Source organism: Cygnus olor, chromosome 5 (assembly GCF_009769625.2).
Source record: "Cygnus olor isolate bCygOlo1 chromosome 5, bCygOlo1.pri.v2, whole genome shotgun sequence".
In the NCBI taxonomy this organism is placed as follows: domain Eukaryota; kingdom Metazoa; phylum Chordata; class Aves; order Anseriformes; family Anatidae; genus Cygnus; species Cygnus olor.
The window spans coordinates 53,083,705-53,104,205 of record NC_049173.1 but is presented as its reverse complement, the minus strand read 5'-3'; the positions used below and the strand labels follow the sequence as shown (position 1 = coordinate 53,104,205).

Below are 20,501 nucleotides of genomic sequence, written 5' to 3'. Positions count from 1 at the left end.
GTTGGGTGAGAAGGAGGTATAAAGGCAGTCTGCCCCAATAAAGCGCTCCCTAAAAATTTTGTTTGGAGTAAAATGAAACGTTGAGGTGGGTAAATCCTGAGCAACAAGAGAAGAGGCTTGCAGGCTGCAGAAATTCCTCCTAACAATGCCTTGGGATCACATAAACAACGTTATTAATAGAAGCCTGCCTCTCAAGCAGCCCTCAAAGACTGCTTCCTCCCATTCTTCTATCTGCATCAATTCAAGGCACAGAAGCCCAGGCTTGAGAAAACCTCATTTGCTCCCCTCTTGTTTTTATCTTTCCCTCTGCTGTATTTCCTGTCGAGATTGGAAGGTCAGAAAAGCCGGAAAGCTCTTTGTACCTCTGCGACTGCCAAATTCTGACCAAGAAATAAAGCCCAGAGCGAGCCCCAGAGCGCCTGCACCCCGGTGTGGGATCAGGTGGGGAGGAGAACATACCCGATGTGTGTGCCTGGGCAGGCACGGCTGTTTTTCACCAGTAGTTCAGATGGACACAGGTGAGGGTGGGAGCTGGGACTGCTTTTCCAATTACTTCAAACAAACCAGCATTCCTACATCACAGCCACAGAACACACAGAGGACTTGACCTCGGTTTTCCTGACCCTTCCAATGAACGTCCCAGCAGACAGCCCCAAAAGATTGGTTTTCTCTTTTCTGGCTTCACAAATCCCAGGCATCTCTTTAGTGATTTTGTTGTTGTTGTTCTGCTGTTACTGAGATTCCAGCCATAGCCTTCTCTACGCCAAAAGTTAATTTGCTCAGCTTCTAGAGTTACGAGAGGGCTGGGGAATAAAGTGAAAAATTTACAGAGACTCTGGGATTATCACACACCACCACCAAATGTACCTACCACATAGAACATAAGGCAATCAAACTCTGACTTGCACGCACAGCAATGAAGAAACCATTATTAATATTGCAGAAACACAACAGGTCAAGACAAATTTCTCTGCATCTACCTCCAGCTTCAGGTGAAACTTCGGTAAGGTTTGCTCTTCTGCTGTAACGGCCCAGTCAGAGGGGAGTAAGCAACAGAGAGCAAACTTGGAAAGTGCACCCATTGCTCTGACCTGATAGCTTCTTCAGATTCAGACCTAACATGTCAGAACAGATGCTGCCCTGAGGATTCAACTTCTGACCCAAATCAGATAACTACAGAGAAGTAGGCATATGCTCCCTGCCACTTCCCTTTCCAGATGCAATCTATATCTGAACTTTCATGCTCTGGTTTAATACACAGGGTGTTTCGAACTGGCATAAAAACACCTCCTGAGCATACAAAAAGCCTCTTCCAGTACACGTGTAGAAGCAAGAGCTGCTGTTGCCTTTGCCAGTAGTACCTCAGCAAAATACATCTGAGTACTCTGCTCTGAACTCCCCTTGGCTGTATCACTTTACCATACCTCAAGGACTTAGCATTCCTTTCTCCAACCTCAGTCAGTCCTTCTGAGTCAAAACAGCTCCTTTTAGTCTTTAGCTTTCTACTGGACACCCTGATATATTTCAAGAGATGGCAGGAAAATGCAGAGAACTCCCCAGAGGGAAGCTGTCACAGAGCTGTGCTGCATCGAACAGCCTTACAGGTTCAGGACTCAGGACTAGCTCTTCCCCTCTCTCCCCTCAAATGTTACAGGCTTGCCTCAGCAGCTCTGCTGAAAATTAAGCATTGTGCAAACGTAGAAGGAGATTTTACAGGTGCAGAAGAGGAAGCCAAAGACAATACATGTATGATCAGAAAATATTTTGACCATTGTATTACTAACTGTTGGGACTCACTTCTACTTTTGTCACAGAAACCAGCAAATTAAAAGTATTCAAAAGATTACAGGTAGTTGTGCTTGCAAGGTTACTGTAAGAAGTGTAAAATGAATAGAGAAGTGATAATCCCGTAAAGTGATAATCCTCTAATTGCCTACAGGAAGATGGAATTTGTCCTCTTCTACTCATCAGTAGTGATCTTGTATTTTCTGCACTCCTCTCTGAAGCTCTGCTGTTGGGTACTTTCTGAGACAGACTTATTTTCATATATATATCATATTTTCATATAATCCACTGTAATCATGAGATTCTGTCTGCATTAGAAGTCAAAAAGGCATGAAGATTTGATTATAGGGAAGGCAGGTAGCAGACCCAGCAATGGACCTAGCTTTGTAAAGAGAAATACTCCTGGAGTTTTTTTCCGTTTTTGTCATGTTCTGCAGTGACTACAGGAGCTGGAGAAAGCAGGGAGCAAGTAGGTAAGAACAGAGAGTAGTAGTCTGTATATCCAGTTGTGACGCTCATCTGCAGCTGGACTTAGTTCTGTCAAACTGCAATCAAGAAGATGCATAGCTAAACAAAGAGGCCAGCACCTCCCTTATTAAACATTCAAAATTCACAGGGCTAGCAGGCACCACCACTGATAAAATCACAAAGGAGCTCAGGGTGTGCAGAGCAGCCCACAAATTTCCAATGCCTGTTCTCTAAAGACAGTGTTACTTATGGCAACCAATACCAAGAACAGTCACGCTGATGGCACTCTTCCAGCAAAATGTTATCAACACTCTACTTCTGTACACAGCTAATTATACCATGCCCAAATGCCACAGGGAGATGGTTGCTCTATCAGGAAATGCACAGAAACATATGCTGCCATATGGAGGAGACAGTCTACACTGGGCCTGCCTCTCTGTGTGAAGAAGCCTCTCGGCCCTATTCTATTACTGTTTATAAAATAACTTCCCTAGAAGATAAGCAGGATGAGGGAAAAGCAGGAAAAAAAAAAAAAAGCAAAAAGCAAAACATTTCTGTCTAACTTTTGGGATAAGAACATCAGCAAGTGGGAAGGAAAGTTGTCCCGGGGATCTGTAGAAGGGATAAAGCTTTATGGACATGTTGCAGAGCCCTGTTTCCTGAACAGGAACTTTGCTTTGTTGCTAAAAAGCATTGTGCTGATATATCCTACTTAGGAAATTTAAACTCAAGGCTTATATGCCACTTCAAGCCCACTTAAAATGCAACAGGAGTCAATTAAAATGCAATTGTACCAAACTAGATGGCTTGATTTCTAACAGCAGCTTGGTAACCAGCCAATAAGTCTTTATTAGAAATTATCATCTTCATCCTAACCAAAACCCATTTACATTTTTGTCCTCAAAAAGCAATAGCTAACATGCAGTGGGACTGACAGTCTTCTCTGCTCAAGGCTCTCTATCCTCATTCTCCTCTCCTCCAGATAGGAGGAAACCAAGGGAATCCTTTGCAACTTGTCTGCCCACTCTGACTAACCTCATATTTGGATGACTGGTGTAACTACCAGTTGTCAGCAGTCATTTACACCCATTGCAAAGTGACCGTGAGGTGACACTAAATAAGAACGGTAGCAGTTTGCATCCATGTAAAAATCACAGTGTTAAATAATGAAACCACCCCACTCATCATCCATTTGGAATCACAGCTACGAATTTGGCTTTTACCTTAGAACCTGTTAAATTATATCTTTGATGTTGCTGGTTCTTGGTGTTTTTAACACCTAAATCTCTCATCTCTCTGCACCAGCGAGGTATTCATATGCCACTGTTAACTGGTGCAGCATAAAATCTGAGCAGAAGAACAAAACAGTTTTCCTGCACACATGCAATTTAGTTTGAGGGCCTTTTCATAAACCCCTCCTCCCATGGCTTGCCTTCACTTCACCTGCAAGGCTCCATCAATCAAGATGAAATAGAAGAATAGGTTAAGACAGTTCTCAGAGTTGCAATCTGGAAGGCAGTGGTTACCAGCAAGAGGCACTCACATCAGCCAATGAAAGACAAAGTGCTGAGAGGGATGGCAGCAGGAGCTATGTCCTGCCTTTCCTGATTCCTGTTCAAATCCTTGCCCTGGACCCATCACGAGAGAGCGCGTGGTCCAGTTCCACTGGAGGGTGTAAAGGCAGCAAGTGGTGACAGCAGCTTGGGAGAGATTCAGGCAGGAGAGTTAGTACTGAAAGGCGATTTTGATGGCAAGCGTCTGACAACCAATTTCAGCCCTCTGTTAGGTGGATGAAGCAAGACTGTTTCTGAATACCACTGTCAAATAAAAAGAAAACCAACATTCTAGGTAGTATCATGAGAAGTCTTTCTGAAGAACCTTTGAAGAAAGGGGGCTACTGTTCCAGAGGTGTGTGTTATTAATAAAAGCTCCTTGTGGCTTCCAGAAGGTTCACATCCATTATTTTGTGCCAGGACTTTCACCTTGCTCAAGACCTCCTCACAGAGACCAGAACTGAAGAAGCTTGGCTACCTGTGGTGACTTGGGGTTGACTGGCTTTCATGACTAAGGTTCAAGATGCATTTGAAGCTTTCCCCATGGTTACAGCTTTAATTAAGGCTTTTTATATCTCTCTCCCCCTCAAATTCTCCCTTTATATGGATTTTCTGATGTCTAATAGCAGGTGAACTAATACAACCATTCTCCTTGAAAGGACACTTACCTCTTCCTAAGTGTCCCACTTCCAGAAGAACCTGTAGTAGCTTACAATCTCTGATTACTGGTGCTTCATGAGAACTGGTGGTTCTCATTAAAATTGGTTCAAATGTCATCAGAACAAATGTAAGCATTTGTGCTTTCTATATGAAAGCTGGCAGAAAGTGGAAAGCAGTGGCTGAACGATCAGTGTGTTTGTTCAGCACAGACTTACAGGTATCTCTACCCAACACTGGGGGTCTTTGCAGGCTGCTTCCTAGATTTTTGCTAGCTGGACTGCAGAATGATGCCACAAATGCTGAAGCTGCATGGTGGCAATACAGTTTTGTAGGGCTGGGCTTTAAATTCAACTCAGCCTTTCCCAGTTTCCCTACTTGGTGAACACTTGGTTTACACCATAGTTGAACCAAACTGCAGACCAACCTGTAAGTAATGGAAAAAACTGGGCAGAGGGCAGCCTATGTGTAAGTCAGGGCTGACCTGTCAGAAGTGTGCACCTCTCAAAGCACAACCTCCAGCACCTTCCTTTTCAAACCAATATGAGACTATTGTTGGTGATGACATACAACAGAATTTCAGTGGCTGCTTTCTCTCTCAAGCTGCAGAGAGAATCTCTGCCACAAAATTTGCAAATCTGTTTTCACTCTCAAAAGCCTTAGGAGCTTGTTGTATCTGCTGCGATTAGCATCTTGCCTTTCTAGGAGCCCACCTGCCTTCCAGCTCCTCCTGAGCTGAGCGAGGAGCAGGACTCAGAGATGACTACTCTTCATGAGGCTCTAGTTCTTCAGGAATATGACAGCTCTGAATTCCTAGGAGAGGCAGGGGGGCTGGCAGCTGGACTTGGAGCTCACTAAGGAGCCAGGAGTCAAGAGCAGCCAGTTTTGCACCCTTCCTAAATTAGCTCCTACGCTCACCTTGAATATAGACAGTTCTTTAAAAATTAGGTTGTAGTGCTATGTATAATACAGTAGCAGTAGGGTATACAGCCTTATCATGCATCATTTCATACCGTCTGCTACCCTGTGATCTTCTGATGCTGCTATTTTGAGCTAAGAATTAGGCATGAATTTGTTTTGGGAGTGTTATAATTGAACCTGATCTGTGTCCTGTAACATGAATCCTGTAACGTGACTCCTATGCAGTTCTGACCCACTTGGCTTTTGGGAGAGTTTGTATAAGAAGGCAAAGCTGATGCAGAAAGCTCTGTCATGACTGGAAGCTCTCTTGCAGAATTTCCCAGCGATTCACTGTAAGACCAAGTTGTTTCCTGCCCTATGTCTGAGCCCTGTATCAGTCTGTTAATGGGAACAGTGATCCCTATCCAATGGGGGTCTTGCAAGATTTTGTACCTGCAGAAAACGTGCAAGTGCTAAAATGGAGTCAGATGCTAAAGCGTTGCTCTGTGCTCTGCTCTTGATGGAAGGGACTTGGGCATTTCAATTATAGCTCTGGAGCGTGGTCTCCAGCACAACCTACCTTTTGTTCATGGGTGGGAGCACTAATGAGCAGATCTGGACATAAGCTTTCTGATGGAATAGTTTTCCATTTGAAAAATGCCAGCTTAGCAGAATCGAACTATTTCATGGGGATCCACTTGCTTAATTGAATTTTCTGGCAGAAATCAACCCATTTCCTCACACGTTCTCCCGTGTATCTGATCAGTGAGCAGAACTGAGAGCCTGGCAAACCTAGCTCCAGCTGGGATGCTGAAGATTTCCCTGGCAGGAAGCCTGGGAGCCAAGGAGCCCTGTTTGAGCCAGGGCAACCAGGACTACTAGGAGCCCAGCTGCGTGGCAGCAAGCCTGAAGGGAAAGCGATAGCAACTCTGAGCCATTTGGACGAGTCTGCTTCATTTAAAAAACTCAGAGAAAAGCGTTCTGATTACTTGTTTTCAAATTGCACCACTAGGATGTGCAGCTTTGGATCTCACGGAAGACAAATAGTTTTGATGTTCGCCTTTTCCCCAAAGCGGGGTTCTGTGCTGCAGGCAGACCTGCAGTCAAGCCTGCTGTCTTAATTTCCCTGTTGGTTCGTGTTCACACCTGGAGGTGAGGGAGGAAATGAGCACGACTCAGCAGGGGAGAGAAAGCGCCTCTGAAGATGATTGTGCTGATAGCAGCCCATCTGGGCTCCTTTCAAGGACAGGTGGTAAGGGAGGGCCGTGCTGACCTTACTAGAGGTTTTTTGATTGCTCAGTCTACTGGTGTTGATAGATTATGTGAATAACCAAAGCAGAGGGTCAAAAGCCACCCGTTATTTAAAAAATGCCAGAGTGATAAGCAGCAAACTGGCAAGCTAAGCAACATACAACATTAGAGAGCCAATACAGCAGAGCCACTAGTGATGTCTGTAGGGAGTCAGGAGGCCAGCAGATGGGTTTCTGCAGGTGCAGCTGTATGTCCCTGAGGTTGCCAGATAGATCTGATAGGCACGGTACAGATCTGCAGTCCCATGGCCTCCACTTTGATTCTTTCTTCTTTTCCATGACTTTTGATAGAGTCTGCATCAGACTTTCATCTGCTAAACCCATCAAATGCACGTGTCCCTTTCTCCCTGCAAGTCTCCAGAGCTGTTAATCCAGCAGCTCCCACAAACATTCAAGCTGTGTAAAGGACAAATGAAGAGAAGACAGTGGGAGGAGAGGAAGTCGTGCAGTAAGGAGTCCATAAAGATCAACCATCAAGCTCTATGGATAAAAATGCAATCCAATAAATAACTGAAAAGGCCACACTTCCTGGTGTGTGTCTGATCTTGGTTCTCAAGCTCTGAAGCCTGAGCTTTTCTTCTATTTTTAAAGAAATAAGAATTTGAAAAAAAAACTTTTCCCAAGTTTCTTCTTTTAGAGGAGAAACTTTCGACTGACAATTTCAATATGTGACCCCTTAAAAATGCACATCTTCCTGCCAAGAGACCCAAAGCTCTGCGTAGATTTGGAAGATTCAGTGCCAAAAGAACCTCCCTTTCTTCCCTCTCAAATGCACAGTTAAAAATAAAATTTTACTAATAACATTGGTGGCAGCTCTGACTACACACGTAGTAAAGGGGAGGGAGAAGAGTGAAGAATAAGGTCATAATGATTCTCCACCTCTGACTTCAAACTCTGTTGCAATAACAATTGCTAATGACTTGCTAGTGGAGCTAATTACAAAGCAGTCAAGAGGGTGAAAATTTTTAAAGAATGTTCTCTCTTTTAGAAGATTAAAACATCTAATGTTTCCCACAATCTACTGAAAAGAGAATAAATAACCTGGAGAATCCTTAACGAATCACGCAAAGCTTTCCTGGGAAGTCTTCATCTTCATCCTTAACTGATTTTTGCTTTAATTTCCAAACTGAAGCAGCTTTGGTTCCTAATATACCTTTATACTCTTCAGTAAAACACACCCATGAGAGGTGGAGCTGAGAGTGAAAGGGTAAGTCACCCTGCTGGTGCTTTGTTGCAGGAGGACAGGACACCACCACATGTAATAATATAAAACACAGTGGATTGAGAACACTGGTAGAGTGCTGGAGAGAGAAGAGACAAGACTTGGAGACAATGGAGAACGCAAGCAAGAGGAACAAGGAGCTGAATATTCAGAAGTAGGCATCAGCCTCTTGCTTTCACCTTTTTCTCCCCTCCTCCTACTTGGGCACTTCTACAGTGTGGGACCATAACTCAGGCTGGAAATCCCTACTAAGACGAATACCTTTTCACTACCCTCCCATCACACCAAACAGTCATTCCTGGAGATCACATCTTTCTTCCTGTCAGAACATTGGTAGCCTGTAGCTGAGGGAGCAAAAGCTTGTTGAAGATTTAGACTAAGAAATATATGCAGAAACGTGGAAGTGGGGAAAGAAACCCAGGTTTGGGATGACTGAAGACTGGGCTCAGAGAAGTTTGACTGGCTCCTTTTCAACTGGCCTACCTCAAAGCACCTGGTAGTTCCTTTCACTCACAGTCTTTTCATAAAATTTTAAATGCAAAGCAAACAAATCCAAAGAGAACTGACAAAACTCTTGGAATACCAGGTCAGAACAGAATGTGAACTTTATCTTTCAAATAGAGTTCAAAAGCTGACACAGGCTTAGAGGCAGTGTCTGAGGAATAGCTCAGTCAAACTGGCAGTCTCAAATCCCACCTTTGATAGAGCTTAGCTCATCCCAGACCCCCACTTTTTGCTGAGCAAAAAGCATAATATCTTGTTAATAATGAATAGCCCTGTGTCTCCTGTACTTAACACTGGAGCTTTGAGAAGATCCATAGCACTTTAAAAATTATCTATTGCAGCTGATTCAGGGCCCGCTGGGAGTGTTCTTGCAGCAAGCATCTTGCCTGCCTGTAATGGAATCATACCATTAATGCAATATCAATTAAACATACATTATAGTGCACAGGTGCCTAAGCAAACAGTGTGCAGGAAGCCTCCTCCAGGGACCCATATCCTGGGGAAAAGGTGTGTAAGTGGGAGATTTTCCAGTGGGTCCTATAATAGCAGCAAAAAGATGCCAAAGAAACGACGCTAGAGTGGAACGAAGAATGTGTCAATAAGGAAGAAAGAAATGGTCTTCATTTGCTGGTATTCTAGCTAATTTCAAACTTCCACCTTTTCTGGTTATGAGGTGAAGAACTCTTTCACATTTCGTGCACTAATGTACTCATGGCCCCTAATAGGAAATCCTTTTCTCCTTTGAAAGCTGCCTGTCATCCATGGTGCAAATATTCAGTGGTCCCTTGGTCTGGCTGAGACTCTGAGCCAGCTGGATTCCTGCAGAAGAAACAGATGCTCACCATCTATATAGTCACTCTCGGAATAACAGTCCTGTGTCCCAAAGAGCTGGTACCAGTAGTAGGTGGCTGTGGTGGGATATCTCGCCAGCTCTCTAGCCAAACAAAACCTTTGGTGTATTACAGGCAATGCTAGTCTCCCTGGAGCACGGGGCGTCAAAATCTCATTTAAATCTACATCAGGATAAGCTTTTCCAGTCTATTGCTCAGGATGCTATTATACACCCAGCCTGACCAGCAACGACCCTTTCTGTGAACGTTGTTGATAACTCAGGAAATATGAGATCGCTGTCTCTATCAGATTTTCCCTCCCTGCAAGACAGCAAATGAAGCATCTAATTAATGTCAGTTATGGTTGATGTTTTTCTGAGGGAGAACTGAATGAAAGATCTGCTAATTTATTTCATGCAGAGCCCACGAAGAAATATCAGACACTAATAACTACCAGTCACTGCTGAGCTTAACTGGATTTGAAATGGCAAGTTGCAGATAAAAAACTCCCCATCTCCTCCACTGTCCTGCTTCCTGCTGGCTGATCACCCTTATTAATAAATTCTTATATTTGTGGCAAAAATACAAATCAGACTGAACTAATGTAATGATAACACTGGCCTGAAAGAAACATTGCTATCAGTTCAAGTAGGGTTTTTCTCAGTGACTCAGGAAAAAATAAAAAACAACAACTCTGTTCTTTCTTTGTGGGCCCAGATTCAGCAGCCTGGGTTTTTCTCCCCCCATGTCAGTGGCAGGCCACACCTTGGAACTTCCAGTAGCAGACAGACAATTTACGGCTTGAGCTCAAAGTCAGTGTCCTGGTCATAGGGCCATTAACAATTCATACTCTCAATAAATTGTCTTAGATCCCCTTCAGCAGGGATTTCCGCATAGGGGAAGTTTGTTAAAGTCCCACGTGATCATGGCTAGCACCACTCTTAAACCCTGCACCCTGGACAGACCTGTTCTCCACTGAAAGTTTGTTGAGGAACAGTACAGAAAGCCAAAGAAAAGGATATTTTAATTTGCAGCCCCCTACCTAATCTCCCTGCATAGCAAATGTTAGTCAGACGGGTTGCTTTCTTAATTACCTTTCATTGGCCACTTAGAATTAACACTCCAAGTATGCACGGACCTCAGGAAAACCACAGCCCCGTCATTCATGGCCCTCTTGCTGAACAGCTGATGTGGCCACCTGCTAATTTTTTTTTTTTTTTGATAAGTAACCAACCAGGTTAGACCTCCCTCACAAACATCATCCACAGTCAAGACAAAGAAGCAGGCTGCTTCCAGCCTGGCCCGTAGAGATCATGCCCTTTGAGCCTGCAGAGCACCAATCAGGTCATACAAACCCTCCAGAGCTCCCCCTGCTCCAGAAGTGACAGTGTGCATTGCAGCGCTGCAGGATACCAGGATATCACCTGGCAGGTGATGCCACCTCCTACACCTCTAGAAGATGAAATACATTCGTGTCATAAACTGTCATAAAACTACAAACTGTCATAAACTACAAAACATACAGTAAATCACTTTCCTCCTCTATTGTTGGTGACATCTTAGATATACATCAGGTGTCTCCCAAAACGACTTACTTCATCCCTATCATGGTTTTCTTTGAGCCTTGTTCATCACCGCCTCTTAGCATACAAAAGGAGAGTGAAAGCAGAAGGCCCAACGCTTTAGTGTGGGCTGTTGGCTGCTGTGCTTTTTCCACATATGGGTAAGACATACAGTGGCCATTTCCATGGCTGTGCTTTGTGTTTCCTGTTTGGACATACAGAGGGAAATACCTCTTTTATCCTGTACATCCCGCACTGCGAGTCACCCTGCAAATCCCTCTCAGCACCAGCACTCGGGGGGAAGTCCAAAAGGGTTGTGCTCGAGTAAAATCATCTCTCACCACTGACCCCAAGGAACGTGCTGCACCTCTGACAGTGCCTCCTGCTGACCTTCAGGGATAATTCACGCGCAAGGCTCCAGATGTAATTAGAAGGCTTCCCGTGTTAACACTACCAAAGGATTAAAATTATTGGACAAAGTAGGCAGGCTGTGTGCCCTTGAGGCTTAACAAGCAGCACAGGGTGGGAGGGATACAGCCCAGGCAAGATGGAAAATTCCACCGGTTCCCCACCTCTCTGCACTCAACCTCAAATATTTTGGGCTGTTAATTTAATCTGCAGCCTTCCCCCAGCTAACCTCACGGCTCAAGAAGGGCTGAGGTTATCACCTCATTTCCGAAACTGCTTGTGGAGGGAAACAGCTGGAATTGTCCAGCTGTTCCCCCAAATAAAGGAAACAAATGGAAAGGAAGTCCTGTGAGCATGCCTGGGGAGAGGAGACTTTGCGCGTGCTGAGGGCAACTGCAAAGGAGAAGGCTTCTCTGAAGGAAGTGCCGTTAGCAGAACGTTTGCTCTGATGGGAGCTGCAGCAAAACAGGTTGGGAGCAACGAGATCACCTGCAGTGTCCGCAATAGGAGAGGTGAGGGAGGCTCAGAGGATGTGGCAGAGAACAGGACCAAGGAAGGATGGCAGTGGCTGTACAGGCTGTGCTCACAGACGAAAGGCTGAGAGCAGTGCAGGACACTGCCCACGAAGTATTTAGATGCCCAAGACATCAGATCAGCATCCAAACACCAACATGGCTTTGTTTGTTGGACCAGAATGCTGCCAGTTGCATGCGGAGTTGAGCCATCTGCCATAAGTCCATCCAGGATCTGGGGCTCCCTGGACTCTCCTTTAAAACCTTGAATTATTGCAAGTGAACGAAAGGGAAGAATGGTTTCTGTGTGGCACCCTGCTGAATCAGAGACTGATGGTGCCTGGTTCTGTTCTGCAGCTCAGCTGATTCATTTCAGCTCCCTGCAACTTTTAATGCTCCAGTTCAGAGCCCTGCAGCTCCCTGTGACCAGGGCCCCAGCTGATGCACTCAGACTGACCCCTGTTCTGGGACCAACCTGCCCTCTGTTCCAGTCCAGGAGTAAAAACTACTCACTGTAGCAAAACTGCATGAACGAAGCTGTGGAGGAGTCTGCGCCAGCAAGACATTTTAAGATGATCAGATAAACTCTCTTGATGTGACCTTGTCAAAAGCTAATCCCAAAGCTGCAGAGGTGAATTGCTGTTTCACACTTCCACTGCCTCCCTGCCAGCTGAATGTTTCAAGGCATCTTGGGTTTGGCAACGGGAGGCTTACACCACCCGCTTCTGATGGCTGCTGGTGAACACAGGCTCTGCTTCAGCCCATATGCAGCACTAACAAGAAGAGGGGCGAGAGCTGACACAAGTGTGTCTAAAGCACAGAGAAAGGCATAGATTCCCTTGCTTTGAACTACGTAGGAAGCAGCTTGTGGCACCAGACTACTGTATTTCTCCAGTGGCATTTGAATGGCTTGAAACACTTTCAGAAAAGCTTTAGAGATTTACAGAAAAATAATATCTTGCTCTGTCCAAACTCTTCTGCCTCTCTCTGGCTATAGATGCTTTTGTCTTTTTTCCTTTAACCCACAGCATGCCTCTTTTCAAACCAAGCTTATAACACGAGAACCTTGCACAAGAAAAATCCCAAATTACAATTCAGAGGAATTACAGACAGACTGAATTCCAGTGAGAGTGCGTGGCTCCAAAAGGAAGGAATAGAATAGTTAGCCTTTCCTGAGCAGAGTGTAAACCTGAGTCCTACTGCCTAAAAAGACAGGGAGGAGTCCCTTTAACAAAAATGTGGCTTGATTTCCTAATTCTAAAAAAAGTGAAGAAGAATGGCTCAAAAAAACTGTCATTAAAGCTTACTGACATACTGATAATCTTACAGACTTTTGAGTGACCCACAGAAGATGATTCAACTTTCAACAACTAGCAAGAGTCCCTTAAAATCCTGCGTAGCGTTTGGTGGTGAAGGATGGAATGTGAGAAATTTGCCTTACCTCTGCCTGGGCAAAAACTGCTACACAGATCTATGTCTAATGGTGATCTCTAACTTCATCAAAAGGTTCCAGTATTCGTGAAACTTCTAGCACCCACCAAAGGTAAAAGAGTTTGCTGAGAAACAAGTGGAGTGCTTCCCTCGGGAATCAATGGTCCATCACTAAATCAAAAACTTGTCACCTAGAGTGTACAGCTTTGTTATTCTTCTTGAGTTGGAGTATGTTGCCCTTCAAGCGCCCTTACCATCATCCTAGGAATGGCAGCTCTACCTGCATGTAATTGACCTGCAGCAAGCCAGTGACCTTCCGTCCCTGTTAGAGCCCCCCAGCAGCATGCAGTCTGCCTGCCTGATGCCATCTGAACATGCTGGGAAGAGGCTGTGACACGCCCTCCAGAACAGCCACCTCTGCACCGGGGCCCCTCTGGGTAGAATCACTGCTAAATTAAGGAGCCTGGCCCTGAGATAATGCTAGACTGTCCCTTAAAACCCACTGGGCCTGGTTCCACTTGCAACAAGAAGAGATACAAGAAACCTTGGTGAATGGCAAAATGATTCCATCTACGTATCCAGTGGTTACTGGAAGAGGACTGGGATACCATTAGGGTTAACTCACTCAGCTCACCGCAAGCTAATGACGTGCAGAGCGCTCCTTCCTACGAGGGCTTGGACCTGCAAGCAAACGCCTTGTCTCTGAGATTCTCGTTTACCAAGTCTTCATCAGGAGATGTGGGAGGAAAACGCGTCATGTGTGAGACAGATGGAAGGCTCTGCTGCTGGAATTTGGGGTTGTTGAAGAATCTCCTCCTAAAAGGCACAGGCCCAGTCAATGACAAACCACCACAACGTCCTCTCTGCAAACTGTGACTAGTTAAGGTTTCATTCCTGACGTTCCTGGAAATGTCAGAACTGCCAAGCCACCTTTACTGACTTGCTAACAAATTGCAGGTGTCTTTCCACGTATCCAGGAAGACTAAAATCCACAAAATTGACCCCTTCCTCCCGTCCCGCTTCCACCCCAGCACACTAATAAAGACTGAGGGAGATTCCCAGAAAATCTTGTTAGCAGTTATTGTCTTTTTTCCTACTGTTGGTGACCCTGGCAAATAGAAATCTGAACCAATATAAGTAGTCTATAGCGGTATAGACTACAGTCCATTCCTTAAGCTTCACAAAGCCATGAAGCCTATTTCTCTACAGCCAGAGAGCTACCTTTGATAACATGCCAAGTAGTGACTGGAGCTGGATGGAATTTTTCATTCAGAGTTGTTTTTAGCCTGGTTTACTACGGAAACAAGCCACAAGAAACCCAGTTCTCCTTTTGTCACCCATCCATACTATCCCAGCAAAACTTTTGACTTTGCTGGCCAGTTTAAGTCCAATTGAAGAGGGCTTCTTGGCTCCAAACTATGCAGCTTCTACAAGTTTGGAAAAAATCAGTGGCTGGGTAGAGGAGAGAAACCCTCCTTGTGCACCCCTCCTGCACAGGAGAAAATGCTGCAGTGTGAGCTTGGGACTTAGATACCAGAGACTCCATGGCAGAGAATATTGGTAGAAATGCTCCCACTGTGGGAAAATCTTTGAAAGTTACTTACATCCTATCACACAGCAGACCCTGTTGGGGTCGATCTTGCGAGAATCTTAGAAAGCCAGGCATCAGTAGTCCACGTGGCTCTTAGTTTATTTCATCAGACTGCTTTTCGGAGCTGTAATGTTAACTAAAAACAGATTTTCACACAACTATGTATTTTTAGCCATTTTTCGATGTTCTTAGATTATTAAGGCAGTATGCAGGCATCTTTATTTGAAAACAAACAAACAAACAAGAACACCCAAGCAACTTCACATGGTCAGACCTAATGCCCAGGCATACTGGCTTCTACACACCCAGTTCTCTGCACTGCCCCTTTGTAGCAGCTTTTCTGCCTGTTGGAGGTGCACCTGCTCTCCTTCACAGCAGGTCCATTTTTACACACACACTGAGTCTTACTGAGCGCAGCAGGGCCTGGGAGTGCTATTGTAGCGAAGATGATAGTTCTGCCCAAACTGTGAAGAATATGCCATCAGTCCATTTGGAAATCAGCACCATGAACAGCCTGAAAACGCTGATGCACAGCTTCAGCTTCCAGCTGGCTTTGATACCTACAGCCCCGCTGATGCACACGCCTGTGCCCCCCCCCATGCTTGCACCCTGGCACACAGCTGTTGTGCACATACAAGCACTGACGTGCCCAGTCCCAGATGCACTCCAGCCCTGTAGCAGCAATATGTTCCGGGCTTGCTGCCATTTTTGTGAATAGCTTCTAGGTTCATCACTTTCCAAAGAGCACTGCGTTGCTCTAACCTTAGAGTGCGAAGACTTGCATAAACAGTTCATCCTCCAAAGGAAATGTCAGGATATTCCTGCCATCACAAGGTGCAGTTTACAATTTAAAGAAGACAGTCAAAGGGGAGAGTTTTCACTTGATCCACTTTTTGTTCTTGTTACCATCTTTACTCTGGGCAGCTCTTTCTTCCATGCAAGCCCATGAACCCCTACCAGAAACCTATCCATGTAACATTAAGAAAATTACTCCGGATGTGTAACATTGCCCTTTTATCCATCAAAGGAAAAGCCAAGCATGAGGATGGGGAGCTTGTCCAGAGAAACCCTGCCAGGAGCTGTCAGGCTGTAATCATCTCCCTTTCAAGCTCTTCTGTTCTTAGAACAGCCATCAGTACCAAGCTGCTCTGAGTCTCTGACCTGTATCCAGTACCCTTTCTCATCTGAAGTTGACTTAGCAGAGAGCATGCAAAACACCAGGAGAGGAGCATGCTTTGGAGCCAAATGTAAGAAAAGGATGCCCTTAGGATTTCTGGGACCCAGGCTTCTAATAGAGAAGCGCTGACCTTCATATTCCATCAACTGCAGCATCTCCAGTAAAAGGCAGTGACAAATGAGAAGGCACATGGTCCCCATTTCATCTTGCTTTGCCAGTTACCCACGCTACTGGCATTAAAACCAAGGAATACTGAAACCACAGAAAGAAGAAAACAAGTGCAAATAAAACCTACCTGAACTATCTGAAAACAATTTTGTGAAGGGTTGAAAAATGTTAATTATATGCAACAGAGGTGGCCAGATGACAGCTAAGATGCTCTGAGAGGTTCATCAGTTGCCAGGGAAGTCTGTAAGGAGGAGACCAACTGAACGCTTTGGTCCTTAGGCCAGCCACAGAGCACACACAGAAGAGAAGGCAGAGATCCACCCATTGCCCTGCTGTGGATGTTGAATTTACGCTAATTCTGCTGGCAGTCCCAATCCTGGAAATGGTAGCCACACTCCCTGGATTGATCACTTTGCTCAAATTGCCATATTCTTTTCAGCTGGGTGGTGGATTTATTCTCAGTCCCTTTTGAGCCAACCTCGTGTTCCTTATTGCACAGCTCGCTCTAAGAAAAGGGGGCGGTCAGGGTCTCTGTGAGGGGATGGGAGAGGGAGATTTCTGCTTTTCGGTCAGTGAAGTTAACACTGAAGTCTGTCTTTGTGCCCCGCCTGCAGCTCCCTGCAGCCTCTATGCCAGAGATGCTCCCAGCTTTGGCACGATCAGTGAGAGTAAATACTGCAATAATTCACGTGCTTCCTTCCCCCACCCTGACCTTAATGGAAACCACATGAGGAGCACAGGACATGGGAAGACCACTGGGAAAGGCAAAGCTATGCAAACAATTAGCCACTGAGCTGATGGCATGAGAGCCTGGCAGCTGCCTCACACCTCTCTCCTGCCAGAGAGCCACCCTGCCTCCAGCTCCTCCTAAGCACGAGCTGCCCCTCCTGCCATGCACCCAGGTGGCAGGGCAGGAGGACACAGACACCCAGATATCAGCAACTGCAGCAGAGAGGCTGAGGCCTGAACAGCCTGTAAATCGTGGACTAGGGGAGAATCTGGCACCTCCCCATCCCCAGTGGGTACTGTGGCTGTTATTAAGAGGCTCTCGAGCCCTCGTTTTCTCCTGACCCAAAAAGATGAACAGAAGAAAAGAATTTGTTTAAACTTTCCAAAACAATTAAACTTCAAACAGAGAGCAAGCCTGAAGCACTTGAGTCAGAAAGCAGATGTTTTCGAAGCTCTGAACATATATCAAGTTGGGGCTTAGGAAGTCCTAAAGGAGCTATGCAACTACCTTTACAAAGCTATCGTGCTCCAAAGGGAATTAACATCCGTAAGAAGAGGTGGTCCACAGGGTAAGGTTGACCTATAATGATGAAGATGATTCTCTAACAGATATGCACCAAATGACCAAAACAGTGCTTGACTCTGTTAAAATTAACTGGGTTAGTGCAGTCCATTGAAGAGAGGCTGTCACTGTCCCAAACAGCCTCTAATACACCATCTTCACATACCCCTTCCCATTCACATGGTTTCCAAGAGAAGGTGACATGAGGTATCACCGTGACTCATTCACAGTGTGTGTGCGTGGGTGTAAGTGTGCGCATATGGGCACGCATGCCACATGGCTGCTCTTCCCACTACCTTTTTGTTGCTTTCAGTGGATTATTGACCTCAAATGACATTCTTGGTTGGTTCTCTCACTCGATAACACGAAGGAGCTCACGCACCTTCCCTGGAATCTCCAGTGAAATGTGGAGGAGTGATGTCTTAGCATTAGTGCTCTGCTCTGAGGCCTGGGGTTTCAAAACTCCGTGAACAGCTCAGCCAGCTGCTGCCTTCCTGTGTGCCACACGGTGTGAGAAACACCTAACTGCTCTTTGCCTTCATTTCAATCTCTAAAATAGAAACAATACCATACACTTTAAAAGAGCATTCTCTGCAGCTCCTGGGAGCTTTGAAATCCTCAACAAGAAGGTTGTGTGTGTGTGTGTGTGTAGTGTTTTAGGCTGTTTTGAAGGACCAGTTGATAAAGTTGGTGCCAAAAGAAACAGGAAAAAATAAAGTAGGGATCAGTTTATAAAAAATATTGTAGAGTGAAGAAAATGTGAATTTTATTAACTGAAGCTCATCTATTCAAGTAACCTTGGAACTGAAGCATCAGTGGAAACAAGAAAGATGATTCTGTATCGATCATGGGATTCATTATAATTTTTCAGTGTATGCATTTGAAAGATGCAATGTCTACAGAAGTGCTCCCTAATGTATAAAATCCACTAGCTGCCACTCTCAATTAAATGCAGTTAATGAGATCTTTGTTCACCCTATAGAGAAAAGGGTTCTGTCTCCATAGTTCATTGAAAATGGAGTTAAAACATGGATGGGATTTTAATTGGTTATTGTGGATATCACCAGGACATGTCTCCTACGGTCTGTCTGGTGTATATGAGGTTCATAAAATCCAATAAAGCATTTAAACAAAATCCAATAGATGCCTGAGGCCCTGGGCTTTAATACCAGAACATGAAGCAGACATACACAGAAATGACAACTGACAGGGTATCCCTTGCTGATCTGCACATGGCAAAGGAGAAGTAAAGTAGCTTTCACAGCTGTATCCCCTCCCCTAGATGTAGTAGGGCATGGCTTTATCCCACGTCAAAGAGGTGCAAGAGAAACAAGTTAGAGCTGTCATGCTCTGTCATGTGCCAGAAGGATGAGGAAGTGTCTTCTGGGAGCTGCCAAGGGGCAACCATTTGTTTTTTCCTTTTGGGAATGTTGGGAGACAAATGACCTGGAGGAAGGACATGGCTATCAAGGTGATTCTAGCAACTGGAGGCTGAAAAGGATGGCTGCTGATGGCAATGATTAGGACTGTGTTATTTCCTACACTCCTCTAGTTGGAGATTTTTCTGCTCTGGTTCTAAATGAAGAAGCGAAGTTCACCCTTCACCTCTCTGTGGGAGATTTTTTCATACGATGACAGAGCGGAAGGTTGTCTCAGCTGAAATTCCTCTTCACTTTATTTTATGTCCAGGCTCTCAGTTCATCCCCGGAAACATGCTGGCCTCTTTCAGCAGCCTGCTGAGAGCTCCCTTCTCTTTTGGAAAGGGTACAGGAGAAAAAAAATGAACTGGGGGATCCCTGATTGACTTGGCTTAGGAATTTCTTTTTCTCCTGGTCACCAGTTAAGAGAGAACAGGAAAAAAAATAGAAAGAAAAAAAAACATAGCAAATTCAGCACATTCTTTCATCTCAAAGGGTCTAAAAATACTCTGGAATTATTGAGCTGAAAATCACAGTTATAATAAAGTGGAAATGATCCCATCAGACAAGACAGGCCAGCTGTATCATTACTGTTGCTGGGCTGAATCCTCAGAGAGGCCATTACACCATCAGCTGAGCAATTACAAAGACTCTAACTGCACTCCCTGCAATAACTATCCTTAAGTGGGCACTGGCCTAGCAGATCACACAGCAGCCTGACAAAAAGCTGAACTGAGCGGCTGGGAAGGGGAGGCAGGGCGAAGGAGAAATGCTGGGTGGCTATATGCTAAGCCTTTCTGCTGCTGTTTGTTAAATATTAGCAATGATCACTCACCTGTCTCTTGTACTGATTTCCTACGGATCGTCATCTTTGGGGTTCTCCTCAAAACACTGCTTTGATCCGCAGAGGACACCAGCCCCCAAGCTCCCTTTTTAATCTGTGTGATTCTTCAGAGCTTCTGAACTTCTCAGCTGTGGCCTGAGCTTGGCTCCAGGGGCTGTAAGTTTCCAGAGAGCTCGACTGACCCAGGGCCTTCTCTGTCCACAGAAGCTAACAGCAGCTTGTTAGAGTAGGCTGAGCTAGCCAGCTAAACCAGGCACCACAAGTCACAGATGGCAGCAGCAGCAGCACATCTCGTCCTTCTCTAACTAAAAGGAACTTTCACTGTGATTAGCTTAGCTAGCTCTGCTTACAGCAAAGCTAAGTTTAGCCCTTTCCCTTTTACTGTGTTTCCCTCCATTTTTTTCTCATTTGCTGCTGGAACAAGTCTTCTTTGCAGTTCCTGTTAAGAAATCCCCTATCCCACCAGCTTTGCACCTTTCCTTGCTCTCTAGCTTAGGGGCTGGTTCTGTCTTGCAGCATGAAACGGCTGCACTGTGGTAGACTGGACTTTTTGGGATTACTTTGTTTTATTTGGCATGGAGGGGGCTGCTGTGCAGCAAGGGGTGGGCAGGGGAAGGGAGCTGCTGATTCACTGCAGCTGTTTAAACAACTCAATCACCTCATCCTCTCCTTTCCTTCCGAAAGCCCCACTCAGCATTTCAAGGCCAGCCTGGGCTCATGCTTGCTTTGTTCTCCTGCCTCTTAAGGCTGTGGCAGCAGCAGAAGCATGTTCTTGGCTTGTGTTTTCTGGAGCCAGGGTCCGCCCCTAGATCCTGCAGCGTCCAAAGCCTGGACTCAGAATATACATACATCACCAGCACTCCTGCTCAC

The 20,501-nt window shown here is 45.3% G+C and overlaps 1 protein-coding gene across 1 annotated transcript in view; it reads right to left on the bottom strand.

Moving 5' to 3' along the window:
* The window catches only part of TSPAN18 (tetraspanin 18), a 151,609-nt gene extending 131,459 nt beyond the window's left edge, over window positions 1-20,150 (bottom strand). Inside the window, exon 1 of the mRNA XM_040560543.1 lies at window positions 19,623-20,150. The gene's annotated coding sequence lies outside the window, so the exon portion shown is untranslated. The remainder of the gene's footprint in view (window positions 1-19,622) is intronic.
* Between the last annotated feature and the right edge of the window lie 351 nt (window positions 20,151-20,501).